At 43.0% G+C, this 16612-nt stretch overlaps 1 protein-coding gene across 6 annotated transcripts in view; it reads right to left on the bottom strand.

Annotated features, from left to right (window-relative positions):
* Positions 1-16612, bottom strand: part of HECW2 (HECT, C2 and WW domain containing E3 ubiquitin protein ligase 2) — a 487554-nt gene that overhangs the window by 332457 nt on the left and 138485 nt on the right. Inside the window, exon 1 of one of the 6 annotated variants that reach the window (XM_033946091.1) lies at positions 13274-13381. The exons of the other annotated variants lie outside the window; for them this stretch is intronic. The gene's annotated coding sequence lies outside the window, so the exon portion shown is untranslated. Of the gene's footprint in view, positions 1-13273; positions 13382-16612 lie in introns of those variants that run through there. 6 annotated transcript variants of the gene reach the window in all.

Raw genomic sequence — 16612 nt, 5'->3', positions numbered from 1 at the left:
AGGTAGGCTTTACAATCTATCACCCAGAAATATCAAAGAAAAGACAAGTTAATTTAATCATGTATTTTTAATGGGTATAACTAATGGTCAGACTGGAAGAATTGTTCAGGTTTTTATCTGCCTTCATTTACTATGTTACTATGTTATCTGGGTGGCACTTGTATACTGCTGACAGTATTTTAGGAGAGAGGGTTGTTGGTTTGTGCCAGCACTGTGTAGTGGTACACTAGAAGTTAATAGTTCTATTCTTTCTCACACAGGAAGAGAAAAGAGAAAGCAGCCCTAAGGAACTGTGGCACATCTCAGAGAGGATGCCCCAGCCCCTCCCCTCAAACAAAAGTGGAGACAATGATGAGAAGGAGGGAGTAACAAGAAAGATCTCAGCTCCTGGCTCCTAGATTCAAAGAATACAATATTAGTATTTCTGTTCTGCAGTAACTATAAAATGGTTCAATGTGAAACACAATACAAGAGAGACTAGACATTTCTAGGACACCACAGGTTATCTAAAAAGAAAATTTAAGTATAAAAGAACTGTTTTATAAATGTTTCTACAGCATATAAATTAATTTTGTCCTTAGGTGAAAGCCAGGATGAGATAAGAGTTACTTTTCAAGAATTTTTGAAAAATGTATGTTTTTGATTTTGTATGAAACCAAGTATAATTGAGTTCAGATCTGATGTGCTGTGGTAATGAATTCCAGATCAGAGGCCTAATAGATGGTTGATAAAAACACTTGTTTTAACTTAATACCTTTCATAGTTGGAAAATGTAAGAAGATATCAGTGCCTGAAAGCTTCAGTTCTGATCTCAATTTCTTGTCATTTTTTTGTTCATTTTTGTTTAAAACCCTGTTTTTACTTCTCATTCAGATTTTTTTATTTTTTTAAATATTTCTTCTTGCATCTGCTCCTTTGTCTCTTCTCATACTATGCTCCCTCTCTCCCCAACCTGCCTCAGCTTCTCCAGGCCTTATCCTTCCCTCCCCTTCCTCTCACAATCTCTTCATCTCCACCCCTCCCCTTCTGATATCTCCTGCAGTCTTCCTTCCTATAGCCTCATCTCCTTCCTGTTTACCTTCACCCCTCCAACTTCTTTATCCCTACATTCTTTCCACTAGCCGTTGCTTTTCCAACATCTCTGCCCTCTCTTTGCTCTTCTACCCCCAATTTTAGTCCTTCTCCCTGCCTCTCTCCAATCTCTGTATTAATCTTATAGCCTGCCTGGAAGTTTTGTTTACATACTACCACTGCCCAGTTCCCATCCTTTCACTAGAGACTGCTACTGCTGTGGCCAAATACCAGCCCCTCTTCTTGCAAGGCTATAGTTTACTGTGATCCAAGCAGCAGTTGCTTCATTGGGCTCAGCAGCAGGGTTGAGAAGACTAATAGCTGATACTACTGGACTTGTCATAAAAAATAGAGCGGCAGTCACTGCTAGGCCATGAAACGAGCAACAGCAACAGACATCAATAACACCAACAGAGAGAGAGAGAGAGAGAGGAAAAAATGGAGATGAGGAATGACAAATTCTATTAATAAAGGTAAATTCACAAGGATTCGCCACAGCCCTAGGGTAATGGCCTGGAACATAAGTAACAAGGATGTGTACTGCTTTTTGGTTTGTTTGTCCTTTTTCCTTGATTGTTGGTTTGTTTCACACCTTCATTTTAGTAAACATTTTTCAGCAGGCAACTTAATTGCTATTAACTCTGTGATAAACTATTTTATTAATACTGATTTTAAAAATTAATTACATTACATCTCCTGTCTCCTCCAAACATCTCTTCCACTTCCAACCTCTGTCTTTATTGCAATCCAGCATCTTTCCCCCATGTATGATTCAACATCACCCCCCTGCTCCAGTCTACCTTAAAGTGGTTTCCAAATATATTAAAATTTGATATAATGCTTATAAAATGACTAAGCAGTACACATTATTAACAATTATTAAAAATTAAAAAATATATACAATAAAATAGGTGATCACAAGGACATACAAACATGGTCAGGAGAGGCAGGGGAAGAAATGCAATATTTAATAGGAAAGAGAGAGCTAAACGGGAAATACAATAAGGGGGGTAGGAATTCAAATCCTGTGTTGAGAAATACTTTTATTGATTCCCAGCAGTGGTAACATTAGCGTTGCAGCCTGCTTAAAAGCTTTCCCTCTGACCCATCATGCCCAAAAAGAAAATGAAGTGATGTCAGAGGAGGCAGGATGGACCAGAGGGAAAGCTTCAGAGAAGGCCACAGGCAGTGAACATGCAACACTGTCACTCAAGGGGACCAACAGAAGACCAACTTAAAGGTAGATCAACAGGGTGGGATTGTGAGGGAGGCAGATGCCAAACTCCAGGTAGAAAAGAGAGTGAGGTGTAGACTCACAAGCAGAACTAGAGGGACCCCAGTGAAAGCTATGCCTGAGACAAAGAGATCCAGCAGCCACAAATCAAGTTTGTGTTGCTGCTCATGGGGGTGGAGGGAAGGGAAGGTGTTGGACAGTGGGACGGAGGAAGGGAGGGAGAGAGAGAGATAATAGACCCCAGGAAAGAAAGATAACGGACAAAAGGGAAGAGGATCTGGGTGTCCTTGTAGACAATACAATGAAACCTTTGACCCAATAGGCAGCGGCAGCCAAAAAAGCAAAGAAGATGCTAGGAATTATTTAAGAAGGGATAGTTAACCAGACTAAGAATATTATAATGCCTCTGTTATCGCCCCACCTGAAGTATTACATTCAATTCTGGTCTCCTTATCTCAAGAAAGATATAGCGGCACTAGAAAAGGTTCAAAGAAGAGTGACCAAGATGATAAAGGGGTTGAAACTCCTCTCGTATGAGGAAATACTAAAGAGGTTAGGGCTCTTCAGCCTGGAAAAGAGATGACTGAGGAGAGATATGATTGAAGTCTATAAAATCCTGAGTGAAGTAGAATGGGTGCAAGTGGATCGATTTTTCACTTGACAAAAATTACAAAGACTAGGGGTGGGACAATTGATGAAGTTATAAGAAAATACTTTTAAAACCAATAAGAGGAGAAATATTTTTTCACTCAGGAAATAGTTAAGCTCTGGAATGCACTGCCAGAGGTTGTGGTAAGAGCAGATAGCGTAGCTGGTTTTAAGAAGGGTTTGGACAATTTCCTGGAGGAAAAGTCCATAAGAACAAGAATAGCCTTATTGGGTCAGACCAATGGTCCATCAAGCCCAGTAGTCCGTTCTCATGATGGCCAATCCAGGTCACTAGTACCTGACCAAAACCCAAAGAGTAGCAACATTCCATGCTACCGATCCAGGGCAAGCAGTGGCTTCCCCCATATCTTTCTCAATAACCGACTATGGACTTTTCTTCCAGGAAATTGTCCAAACCTTTCTTAAAACCAGCTATGCTATCCGCTCTTACCACAACCACTGGTAATGCATTCCAGAGCTTATCTATTCTCTGAGTGGAAAAATAATTTCCTCATATTGGTTGACCTGGAAGTGTAGCATGGAATGTTGCTACTCTTTTGGTTCTGGCCTGTTACTAATGACCTGGATTGGCCACCCTGAGAACGGGCTACTAGGCTTAATGGATGATGGACTGTTGGTCTGACACAGTAAGGCTATTCTTATGTTCTTATGAAGAGGAAAGGGAGAGAGGAAAGAGAAAGGGAGAGATGTTAGATCTAGAGGTAGGAGATTACTGCTCTTGAAGGAAAGGGAATGGGGATGGGACAAGCACATAGGATCTCTTAGGGAGAGGAAGAGATAGTGGATACTGCCAGTGGGCAGACTGAATGAGCCATTTGACCTTTATCTGCTGTCTTGTTTCTATGTCTCTTATCTATGTTTCTACCAACTGAATACTTCTATGATTATACTGTAAATAAAGAAACAAGTGCACAGTAGCCAACTACTTAACCATTTCCTTGCTTTAGAAGAGAGAAGCCCTTTATCATAGCTGGCCCTTGCATGCACACACTGCAAAGTACTCAGGTTCTCAGCTGCTGTAGAACCTGATTTACTATTACTTGTTAGTAAATGAAATGGAATGCTGTGCTCACAAGATTATCTAAAACTAGTGTTTAAGCCCGTTACATTAACGGGTGCTAGAATATATGGCTGTCTGTCTTTCTTTCTTTATGTCTCTCTCCCTGCTCCTGTTTCTTTCTTCCTTTCTTTCTGTCTTTCTCCCTCCTGTAATTTTTTTCTCTCTCTCCCTGGCACCCTTTGCCTGTCTGTCTTTATTTCTGTGTCTCTCTGGTCCCCTGTCTGTCTTTATTTCTGTCTGTCTCTCTCCCTAGCCTCCTTTGTCTGTCTGTATTTCTTTCTGTGTCTCCCCCCCCCCCCACTTTCCTTTGCAGAAGCAGCAGTGCTATTTCCCTTCCCCTCCAGATCCCTGTGAAGTAGTAGCAGCATTTCCCCCCACCCACCCCCCATTCCCTTCTCTCCCCCCCCCCCCCACTTTCCTTTGCAGAAGCAGCAGTGCTATTTCCCTTCCCCTCCAGATCCCTGTGAAGTAGTAGCAGCATTTCCCCCCACCCACCCACCCATTCCCTTCTCTCCCCCCCCCCCCTTTCCTTTGCAGAAGCAGCAGCGGTATTTCTCTTTCCCTCCAGGTCCTTGCTGAAGCAGTAGCAGCATTTTCCCCCCCCCCCCATTCCCTTCTCTCCCCCCCCCCCCCACTTTATTTTGCAGAAGCAGCTGTGATATTTCCCTTCCCCTCCAGATCTCTGAGAAGTAGTAGCAGCATTTTCCCCCACCCCCCCCCCCATTCCCTTCTCTCCCCTACCACCACTTTCCTTTGCAGAAGCAGCAGCGGTTTTCCCTTCCCCTCCAGGTCCCTGCTGAGTAGTTGAAACATTTTCCCCCACCCCCCATTCCCTTCTTACCTTGAGCTGCCCTGCTCCGTTCGGCCCCTCCCCCTTCCCTTCCCGTGTGCTGGCCTGCTGCGGCTGAAGGTTTTTTTCGGCGACTCCTCCTGTTAAAACTCCCCCCCCCCCTCCCGCAACCGCTCCTGTTCAAAGCGGCCTGCTGAGGTTCGCGGCCGCTGTAACGAACCTCGCAGGCCGCTCTCCAACTCGGTAGCATGTTCCCTCTGACGCGATTGCGTCAGAGGGAACGTGCTACCATGTGGAGAGCGGCCTGCGAGGTTCGTTACAGCGGCCGCGAACCTCAGCAGGCCGCTTTGAACAGGAGCGGTAGCGGCTGTTGCAGGAGGATTGGGGGGGGGGAATTCGTGAGCGGCGGCAGGACCATGAGGCGGGATTGAGTTTTTCAGCTTCCCCTATCTGGGGAAACCGCCGTGTCGAACTGAGCTGCGCGTGGGGCCGTAGTAAGCGCGGGGCATGCTGCAGTCTTGGCGGCCACGGACATACAGATCACGGAAGCACGCCGATAAGACTGCGCATGCGCCGCCTACGGTTTTATTATATAGATGTCTGACACAGAATGTTGTCAAAACAGAGAGGGAATCAAGATATAAAACAATAAATGAAATTTTGAAACAATAAATGAAAGTTTGACTGCTCAGAACTACTTTTTTGTGACGCAGAAGGTTGGGAATTTTTTAACTGCACAAATACCTAAGATTTCCATGATGATTCCAAGGGTATAGCCAGACACCCAGTTTGGGGTAGGCCTGTCCTTAAGTGGGTGAGCTCACCAACCCCACCCCCAGCCTGGCATCTCTCCCTTCTCCCCCAGGTGATCAGGAGTCACTTAACTCAATGCCCCCAATCCCCCAGTACCTTTAAATCCTGTAGGTCTTTGATGACAGCGAGCAGCAACTCGTTCCCTAGCTCACGTTGACTCCTCTAATGCAAGTTCCTGGTCCCACAAACAAAATGTTGTATCAGAGGGAATGCTTGGGCCCGCACAAGCAGTGGGAATATGTTCTTGTTCACTGCTGGCGAAAACCTAAACGATTTAAAGGTATCGGGATGGGTGCCCCTTCGTGGGAACCTGGCCTTTCCACCAGGACGTGATAACCTTACTTTTTTAAATTGGGCTGATCGCGGAATTAGTCAGCTGGAACACCTGTTGAATGAGGAGGGAGGTCTGCAACCCCTAACGGCTCTTGGGGATCGCTTGGGTGGGAGCTGGGGTGATACTTTCGCCTATTGCCAAGCTACACATTATGTTCTCTCACTCCCTCAAAATCGGATTGCACAGCCAATGGGGGAGCGCCTTAGGGTTTTCTTTGAAGGGATGGCGATCCACTCCACTTCGGTGTCGGCATTACATAGGGCCCTCTTGGAGTTCACTGAGCTCAAAGATGTGTTACGTATTCAAGGGAACTGGGGTCGAGACCTTCATATGGATCTTAGTCATTGGGATATTTTACGTGCCCTGCGGGGGGTTCCTCGCTTGATTACGGGAGCGCTGTTTCGAGAGTGTTATGTGCGAGTGATATACAGGGCCTATTATACTCAGGTGCAATTGCACAAAATTGAGGGTATTGCCTCACCACTCTGTTTGAAATGTGGCCGAGACCCCAATACCTTTGTTCATTCCTTCTGGGATTGTTGGACGGTCCAAGTATATTGAGTTTAAGTTTAAGTTTATTAATTTTTAAGTTTAAGTTTTATTAGGATTTTTATATACCGCCTATCAAGGTTATCTAAGCGGTTTTTTTTACAATCAGGTACTCAAGCATTTTCCCTATCTGTCCCGGTGGGCTCACAATCTATCTAATGTATCTGGGGCCACGGAGTATTGGCAGTCTATAGTCCAGTACTTATGGGGCTTATTTCGGAGTCCCATTGCGGGTATCGTAGCGCAACTGGTTTTAGACCTACCGGGGGCCTTCCGGGGACTTCCTAAGGGGGGGACCCCTCTGGTGTCGTAAGGTGTGTCTTCTTGCTCACAAATGCATTTTGCAAAGCTGGACTGCTTCTGAGCCTCCCTCTTTTTTGGACCTGGAGATCTTTGGTGCATAATTTGGCCTCCTGGGAGGTTCGAGAGGCAGTTGGTCGCCCTCGCAGCAGATGTCGTTTTTTGCTGGCCTGGGGAGTCCATTTGGCTTCCCTATCTCCTAGAGGACATAGTCTCCTGTTGAACCGTCTCGCTTAGCTTTGTTGCTATGCACCATGCTAGCTACCGGGATCGGTCGCTGCAGGCCCCTCCCCTTTTTTTTTCTTTTCTTTCTTTTTCTTTTGGGGGGGACTTCTTACAGTAGTTCCATGGGCCACAAGAGTACGGGCCTTTGGGATCTTCGTGACCTCTTGGTCATCTTTTGTGTGTTTATCTAGGGGGGGGTGGAGTTGGGGTTTGGGGGGTTTTTGCTGGTAGGGTAGGGTTGGGGAGATGGGGGCATTGCTGTTTCTGTTTTATTGTCTATTCAAATATGTTGTATTGTTGGATGCTGGTTCTTTTGATTTTGTTATGTTCCTTGATGTCCATTGCTTGGCATTCCCAATAAAAAAAAGATTTGTGAACATAAAGGTATCGGGATGGGGTGGGGTGGGAGGTAAGGAGAGTGGAGTTAAATGAAATTCCAGGAGGGAGGGAAATATGTTGGGAATCTTCAGCTGGTGGAGCTTGGGGATCCCCAAACACAAAAGAAGAAAGGACTGTGGAATGCAATGATCTTGTTGAGGCGTTTATTAAGACAAGTCAATTAAAATGAAATAACATAACAAGGTCTCCACTTCATGAATGACTGACATATGATGTGATGTGGACCCAACACGGTCCTTGGATAACATGAGGAAGGACCCAGCAAAGCTGGGTCCAGAATTTAGCAGCTAAGGTTTAATACCAAAAACTTAAGAGTTGTCATACTGGGATAGACCAAAGGTCCATCAAGTCCAGTATCCTGTTTCCAACAGTAGCCAAGCCAAGTGACAAGTACCTGGCAAGATCCCAAAAAGTAAAACAGATTTTATGCTGCCTATCCTAGAAATAAGCAGTGGATTTTCCCAAGCCCATCTTAATAAAGACTTATGGACTTTTTCTTTTAGGAAGTTATCCAAACCTTTTTTAAACCCTGCTAAGATAACTGCTTTCATCATATCCTCTGTAAACGAATTCCAGAGTTTAATTACAAGTTGAATGAAGAAATATTATTATTTGGTAGCTTCATTGAATGCTCCCTAGTCCTAGTATTTTTGGAAAGAGTAAACAAGTAATTCATATCTACTTGTTCCACTCCATTCAGAATTTAAAAGCAGTAGAACCAGCACAGACCCCTAGGGAACTCCACTATCTACCCTTCTATATTGAGAATATTGACTATTTAACTCTATTCTCTGTTTTCTGTCTTTTAACCAGTTCTTAACCTATAATGCAGGGTAATGCATTTGGGCTGGAAAAACCCAACGATATAGAACTTTTATGCATGAAAGAGGAGCGGGATTTGATTGTGATCGTAAGTGATGATCCTAAGGTGGCTGAACAGGTAGAAAAGCTGATGGTGAAAGCTAAAAGGATGCTTGGGTGCTGAAGAAAATCTTAGGCCCATGTTTTCTGCTGTTAGGAATTGTATAGTCACAGTCAAGCTTACAGAAAAAAATGTGGGGGAGCCCAGTAGCCAATATTTAGTGATTCTTACCAAAGATCATTGCTGGTATACAGAAAGGGGTCTGCACAGAAATGAAATGAGATGGTCAAGTAGAAGTTACTCACCCAGCACACAGTAAAGCCCTATCATATAGGTACAAACTAGTTTTGGGCAGAATTTGTTTTCCTCAAAAAACTAAACTAAACCAAAATTTTATTTTATAGACCAGGTCATCAACCAAAAGAAGCTCGACTCGGTTAACAGTAATGTAATGCATAATACATAAACTTGATAAGGAAAAGTAGACTAGAGTAGTTAGTTTCCAAAATGTTTAGCAAACAAAAAGGTTTTCAGAGCTTTCCGGAATAAAGCAAAAGGACCTAAACTTCTTAATGTAAGCAGTAAAGCATTCCAGAATTCGGTTAATTTAAAAGCAAAAGAATGACTAAATCTCCTGAAGGTCCTGTTTTTACCACTAAGAGAAGAAAATGTAAGTCTTAATTTCTGAGAACTTCTGGCAAGTGAGATGTGTGAAGAAGTGAGAGGTCAGGCATTGACCTCTTCTAGCTAACCCGTTGACCAATTTTTATAAACTATGCATATGTGGCTTATATCATTGTGAATACAGTGCTTTCTTGCCAGAAAAAGTGGTGCCAGAGGACATCACTCATCAGTCAGAGGCAGTTAGCAAGAATGGTAAGTGTTCTGTTACGCTTATGCACTAACAAGACATGTATGTATATAGTATATTCTCCTGATTGTACTTACAGAAAATACAGTTTTGTAACACTGTCAGGGTATTTTTTACTAAGGTGAACTAGCCGATTTAGCACAGACTTAATGCTTACACGTCCATAGAATATAATGAGCGCGCCTTAGTAAAAGAACCCATATATAAAGTACTACAGAAAGCTTTGTAGTTCAGATAAGAGAATCTGAATGCTACGTCCTTGTCTCTCAATGCTGATACAATAAATGATTTCTTATAATGCTATAAAAAAGAGAACTGGCCATTGAATTCTCTACCATTGTTGGTGGATAGCAGTCTGGAGACTTTGGACTCTTTCAGGTTGCCCAAGAATACCAGTTACCGCTTACTGGGTTTTTCTCTCTGGTCGCATCAATGTCTCTCGATCTCTCATTTTACTTCTCTGTCCCATGAACAAACTAGCTCTATTACAAAAAAACCCCAGTCTTAAACATGATCATAATACTGGGAAATACACATGTCACTATAAGGGTAGCCCATCGCAGAATTTCAGAGTCAGAATGTTCAAAAAATTCAGTTAAATCCAAGCTATCTACAGATAAATCCCCAGTTTGTTTTTTTAGAACTACCACCAGCTGCTCCAACTGTAGCATCCTCCTGCTGCTCTTGTTATAGTTTCTGAGCTATATAGTAAATCTTGGAGATTGGTGGTAATAAAGCCTTTGGAATATGTAGATTTTCTTCCATCAAAAAATTACAAAGACTAGGGGACACTCAATGAAGTTACAGGGAGATACTTTTAAAACCAATAGGAGGAAATATTTTTTCAGAGAATAATTAAGCTCTGGAATGAACTGCCAAAGGATATGGTAAGAGCGGGTAACATAGCTGGCTTTAAAAAAGGTGTGGACAAGTTCCTGGAGGAAAAGTCCATAGTATGCTATTGAGACAGACATGGGGGAAGTCACTGCTTGCCCTGGATTGGTAGCATGGAATGCTGCTACAATTTGGTTTTTGCCAGGTACTTGTGACTTGGATTGGCCACCGTGAAGACAGGATGCCTATGTTCTTACACTTTTGAAACAAGTCCTGAGGAGACATTAATGGATGTTTTGGAAAACTGATAAGGCGAAGATTTAAGAAACGTAAAGTATTTTCCATATTCTCCAATTTTTTTTTTTATGTACTCCCTTCTTGAATCAAAGAAAATTGCACTTTGTGAAATTCAGCAGACTGAGCTCTCAAAGTGTCCATCCTAAGCTCAGATTTCTTAGGACCCCTTTTACAAAGTCATGGTAGTGATTCTCCCATGGCAAAAGCACCAAAGATCATTCAATTCCTATGAGCTTTGGTGCATTTGCCAAGGAAGAATCACTACCATGGCTTTGTAAAAGAGGCCTTTAACTACCATGTCCAAAGAAGAACATGGGGAAGACACCAACTTATGCATTCCAGCTAAGGTAGCCCATAGAGAAGACATAATCACAGTATTAGGTTCTGCCAAAAGGCGGGATAACTACTGAAAGCCAAGAAGCCATACCTTCCTCAATGAAAGAGGAGTGTTATCATCCTAAATTTTCAAAGATGTTCCGAGAGGATTTACAATCAGCCCCTCTTGTGTCTCAGTACTGCTCCGGGTCCTCTCCATAACTGACGATATCCCCAGCGGCTCCAAATCGACCCATTGCTCTCCCTCTGCAAATCCCACAAAACTACACACTGGGGGTTGATGAAGCATATCTAGGTTAGAGAATGCTGAATGCGGTAGAGCCACTCAGTAAGAATAGTATCAGCGCCTGAAAGAGCAAATGCTTCTATCAGGTCCATACCAGAATCTCCCAGCAGTATAACAGATGTCTGAACTGGAACTGTTGCTGGCTGAACAGGTGAAGCTACTTGGGACTTGGAAGGAAAGCCCCTTTATGCTTTCCCACAAAAATACAGAGAGCAGGCACAGAGAGTTCTGATTCATGCCCCCTTTCAAGCAGCCATCTTGGATCTCCTCCTAACCTCAGTGTTTCACTCACAGGATTGGTTTTAGGAAATCCTGTTTTTCAGGCTGAAGGATCTTCGAGCCACTTCTGGGCGAAGCCTCTATCTCCTAGTTGAGGGGCACCCAAGTCTGCTCCATCAATGCATAAGGAAAGGAATAGTCAGTAGGAAAAAGAAGGTGATGATGCCCCTGTATAAGAGACTGGTAAGACCTCATTTAGAATATTCAGACCAGAGAGCAACTACTACAATGGTCAGTGGTCTTCCTCATAAAGCATATGGGGACAGACAAAGATCTCAATAAGGATACTTTGAAAGAAAGAGGAGAAGTGACAGAGACGTTTAAATACCTATGTGGCATAAATGCACAGGAGGCGAATGTTGTTCATTTATAAGGAAGCTCTAGAACAGTGGTCTCAAACTTGCAGCCCGGGGACCACATGCGGCCCGCCAGGTACTATTTTGAGGCCCTCGGTATGTTTATCATAATCACAAAAGTAAAATAAAACAGTTTCTTGATCATATGTCTCTTTAGCTATAAATTACAATATTATTATTAAGACTTAGCCAAAAGGAAAGATTTATAAACTACAAAGAGTTTTACCTCTTGCAAAATTGTCATTTCTTTAATAAGACATTTAACTATTTTTTATGAGGCCCTCCAAGTACCTACAAATCCAAAATGTGACCCTGCAAAGGGTTTGAGTTTGAGACCACTGTTCTAGAGTGAGGTAGCACAGGATAAAGTTGAAAGGGGATAGACTCAGAATTAACCTTGAGAAAATACTTCTTCACAGAAATGGTGGTGAATGTGTGGAATGACCTCCCAATAGAGGTAGTAGAGACAAAAAATAAATATCTTATTTCAAGAAAACTTGGGACAATTACATAGGATCTCTAAGGGAAAGGAAGGGATAGTAGTAGATGACATTGATAGGCCATATGATATTTATCTGCTTTCATTTTTCTCCATTTGTGTCTCCCTAGTTCACAGATGAAAGCAGTCTGAACTCTGGTACCACTAAAACATGATTGGTTCTTACAATTTCCAAAATGATTACCTTATCCACGGGATTTAAGATCTAGATTATTTGCCTAATTTGATTATCCTGAAAACCCATTCTGCCAAAACTGCTCAAGGACCAATGTTCACCATCCATGCCTGCCTGCAATTTCCCGCTAGAGTCTCTGGGTAAACAGGACTAAAGTCATGGATCCATTCAGAACTTTAATGCTCAATTTCTCAAATATTGCTAGCCGTGCCATGTTTGAACTTATGTAACGTTTTTATTTTTTCACATAAAGGGATGGGGTTTGGGACTGTTTATATTCCAAATTGCTTGTTCTAATAAAATTCATGAAAACCTCATGTTTTGCTTCTGGTGATTTTAGTCATGCTTCCCAGAGACTGTCACAGTTCTTCCAGCTCTGAACGTTTCAGCAGCAAAAACATTTTTCATGTATTAACTGCATATACGAGTATATTCTCAACGATATCACAGGAAAAATAAAACTTTCTAACTATTGCTACCACAGTGAATGGCATTATAGAGTCACATTATATCAGGAATGGGAACATAATTTGGAACTTCAGCCCTGGCCAAAATTGTTATGAGCCAAGGAAATTATTTTGGCTTAGAATTAAATATTTTTGAGTTTCATTCACATTCTTTTGGCTCATGTTTTGGAGAGGATGCGCTTGTCTGGGTTCTTTCTTTATGCTCCTTTTTTCCCTCCCCCATCCCCATTACTCAATAGTTTCTGAAGCTACTGCCTATTCATCTCCTGATCTCTCTGGGCTCATCAGCAGTTCTCCCTGTTCTGTGGAAGCTGGCTAGTTTCTCCTGCTCTGTGTAAAGCCAGCATCAGGGGCTAGCTTCAGCTTCTCTGGCTCTGTGCTGGCTAATGAGCAGCTGTTATTTATTTAAAAATATTTAATTACTCACTCTTCCACAAAAGGGCCCAAGGCAAGGTACAAGGGAGACAAAATAAAAGCAATCAATTACATTCTAGTTGCTCGGGTGACCAGGATTTTCCACACCCAAGAACTATAATGGCAGAAGCAAACAGAAATAGTACCAGTCACCTGAGACTCCACCAGCCTGATTAAAAAGACCTTCCAAAGACATCTTCATATGTGGCTTCTGTGCCTCCCTGGTAGAGCTGGGTCCCCCAAGTCCCACTGTCCCTTTCCACTCTGCCATCCCTAGTGATTAACAGGTTAGAAATGCTTTAAAAAATAAATATACATCCCTGCCCTCCCTTCCAAAATGTTTATATCTCTTCTCATCTACAGCAGTGAGGAAGTCCTAGATCTCCTTTTAATCCTAGTTCTCAGGACACACCTAAACCAATCAGGTTTTCAGAATATCCACAATGAATACGCACAAGAGAGATCTACACAGAATATTCATTATGGATATCCAGAGAACCTGATTGACTAGGTGTGTCCCAAGGACTGGTCCAAAAACTCCTTCCCTGAGCATGAAGGTTGCAGAGATTATATGCTAGTCATGGATTTCTGGCAATCCGAACCCAAATGCATTATGGGACCTGCAGCACTGGATTCAACGGGTAGATTCAGGGACTACAAAAAACTACACTGCTCTGGGATATAAGTTCAAAAGCAGGACTGGACAAAAAAAGTCTCCTTCCTAGAACTGGGTAACCTGGCAATGTTATCTAACTCTGGCTCACAGTCCAAGATAGAGCTGCCAAGTTACCTGGTTTCAGGAGGGAGACCTTTTGGCCAGTCCTGCTTTAAAACTTACACCCCAAAGCAGTATGGCAGTGGTCTCAAACACGCGGCCCGGGGGCCATATGCGGCCCGCCAGGTACTATTTTGAGGCCCTCAGTATGTCTATCATAATCACAAAAGTAAAATAAAACAGTTTCTTGATCATATGTCTCTTTAGCTATAAATGACAATATTATTATTATGACTTAGCCAAAAGGAAAGATTTATAAACTATAAAGACCTCATGCAAAATTGTCATTTCTTTAATAAGACATTAACTATTTTTTTCTGAGGCCCTCCACGTACCTAAAAATCCAAAATGTGGCCCTGCAAAGGGTTTGAGTTTGAGACCACTGCAGTATGGGATTTGTAGACCCTGATTCTACCCATTGAAATTAGTGCTGCAGGTCACATAATTTATCATAAGGTTGGCAGAAATTTTCCTCCTGAAACTGGGTAACTTGAAAGCACTGTGATAGCCTCACCTCCCTCTGTATGGGCTTCCTGTTTGGAGTGGGAGCCTATAGATATGTAAGAAAGGGCAGACCTGTATGCCAGCTCACAGTTCCTGTAGGAAGGGGATACTGCAGCCATTACCTCTCTTGGATTGCAATGAGGTCCGGGAAAATCTTCACTGCTGCCAAGTAACCCAGCTCCAGGACATATATTTTGGTCAACCTGTTTTTGGAACTTACATCTCAATGTGTTAGTTTTGCTTTTTTTTTTTTTTTAATTACTACTTCCTTTACAAGGGTGTCCAGCCTCAGCCCTCGAATCACAAATGTATTGGGTTTTCGGGGTTTCCACAATGAATGCATGTGATCTATTTGCATACAATGAAGGAAGTGCATACAATATAGATCTTGGGCATATTCATCGGGGAAATCCTAAAAATCTGACTGAATTGTGGCTCTCAAGGACAAATACTAGACATCCCCGTCTATAATTTCAAATCAGCACTGCAATTCCCAACATGCTCCAAGATAGGCTTGTAAGAAGTTCAGGTCCCAACTAAAAGTCTTCCTGCTGGAATCAGGTCACTTATCAGCTCCCAGGGCTGTGGAGTTGGAGTCAGAGTTGAGGAGTTGGTGACAATTTTGGGTACCTGGAGTTGGAATCGTGGGTACCAGAAACTGAGGAGTCAGAGTCGAAGGATTTATCTACCAACTCCACGGCCCTGTCAGCTCCACACCATGTACTTTTAGTAGACGAAAGAGGCAAGCAGAGAAAATGTGAGGGAGTTTTGGATAGGTGAGGAATGTCACTGTGGAGTGTGGGATTTAGAAGGAAGGGGTTGATAACTGGAGATGAAAAAGCAAAGGGATGTTTGGAGACAGCAGGATAGGACCACAGAACTGGATGACAGACAGCTGAAAGAGGAGGGAGTCACTGCTAACAAGTATGGGCCTGACCCCGCTTGGTGAAACCTGATCAGTCCAGTTAAATCAAATACCTGTCTGATGGCAATATTAGTGAAGGATGAAAACCAAAAAACAGCAAGAAATGACAACAGATCTAGGCCACTCTTGGAACTCCTTTTTATTTCACCATTATGGCTACAGGAGGCCAGAAACTAGAGAATGACATGGGAACAAATTTTTCCCTGTCCTCGCAGGAACTCAATTTCCCTGTCCAGTCCCCACAAGTTTTGTTGCTATCCCTGTTCTAATCCTGTAAGCTCTGCCTTAACTGCACAAGCCTCGAGCACTTACGATTTTAAAGTGTTCGAGGTATGTGCAAATGAGGACAGAGCCTGCAGGAATGGGGGCAGGGACAGGAAAAGAACTCGCCGGGACGGAGAAAAATTTGTCCCTGTGTCATTCTCTACCAGAAACCTCCTCCTGCCTATTACCTTGACCTTCACTTTCAGTCCCCAAGGGCCACTGACAGGTCAGGTTTTCAGGATATCCCTAATGAATTTGCACGAGAGAGATCTGCATGCTGACTACGCAAATCTTTCATATTAGAAATATGCTGAAAATCTGATCTACTGACAGCCTTTGAAGACTGGGAATGAAGACCAAAGGCCTATCATCTCCTCTTTTGTAGCGATCACTTTTTTTGTGGGGTAGGATGGAGTAGAGAAGAAACAATTTGGAAAAAAAAAAAAAAGGTAATGCTGAGGAATGACATTGGGGGATGGGGATGACAGGATAAAGAGAAGAGGAAGAAGAGAAGAGAAGACACAATACAGCAGTGGTTCTCAAGCCAATCTTGGGGCCTAACCAACCAATTGAGTTTTTGGGATATCCATAGCCAATATACAAGAGATAAGATTTGCATACAAAGGAAGCAGTGTCACTGAGAGAAACCATATACTGGGTTAGTCTGACTTTTGGTCTCACCCAGTACGGCGGCTCTTTTGTTCTATGTGTGCCCCAGGGCACCCAGAAGGTACCTAAGGGAGGAGGGAAAAGGTGACATGAGGCAGGAAGGAGGTCTGATTATGAGGAATGAGAAGGATGGGAGGGGGTGCAGCACTGAAGTAGGAGTGATACAATAAAGAGATGCCTCCCTCCATTGTTCAATATTGGAGCTTGAGGTGCAGGGTCTACCTTCACCCCAGGCGACACACTGCCTCAACCCTGAGAGAAAATAACTATTCTTCTAGATTCAGGGATTTCTCTTGGCTGCACCCATTGCCCCTCTCTGCTGGACCATATGAGCTTAATTGTAAACCACTTTGAT

The sequence above is a fragment of the Geotrypetes seraphini genome, chromosome 5 (genome assembly GCF_902459505.1).
Source record: "Geotrypetes seraphini chromosome 5, aGeoSer1.1, whole genome shotgun sequence".
In the NCBI taxonomy this organism is placed as follows: Eukaryota; Metazoa; Chordata; class Amphibia; order Gymnophiona; family Dermophiidae; genus Geotrypetes; species Geotrypetes seraphini.
Note: the sequence above shows the minus strand (reverse complement) of the source record. Positions and strands in the feature narration are given on the sequence as shown.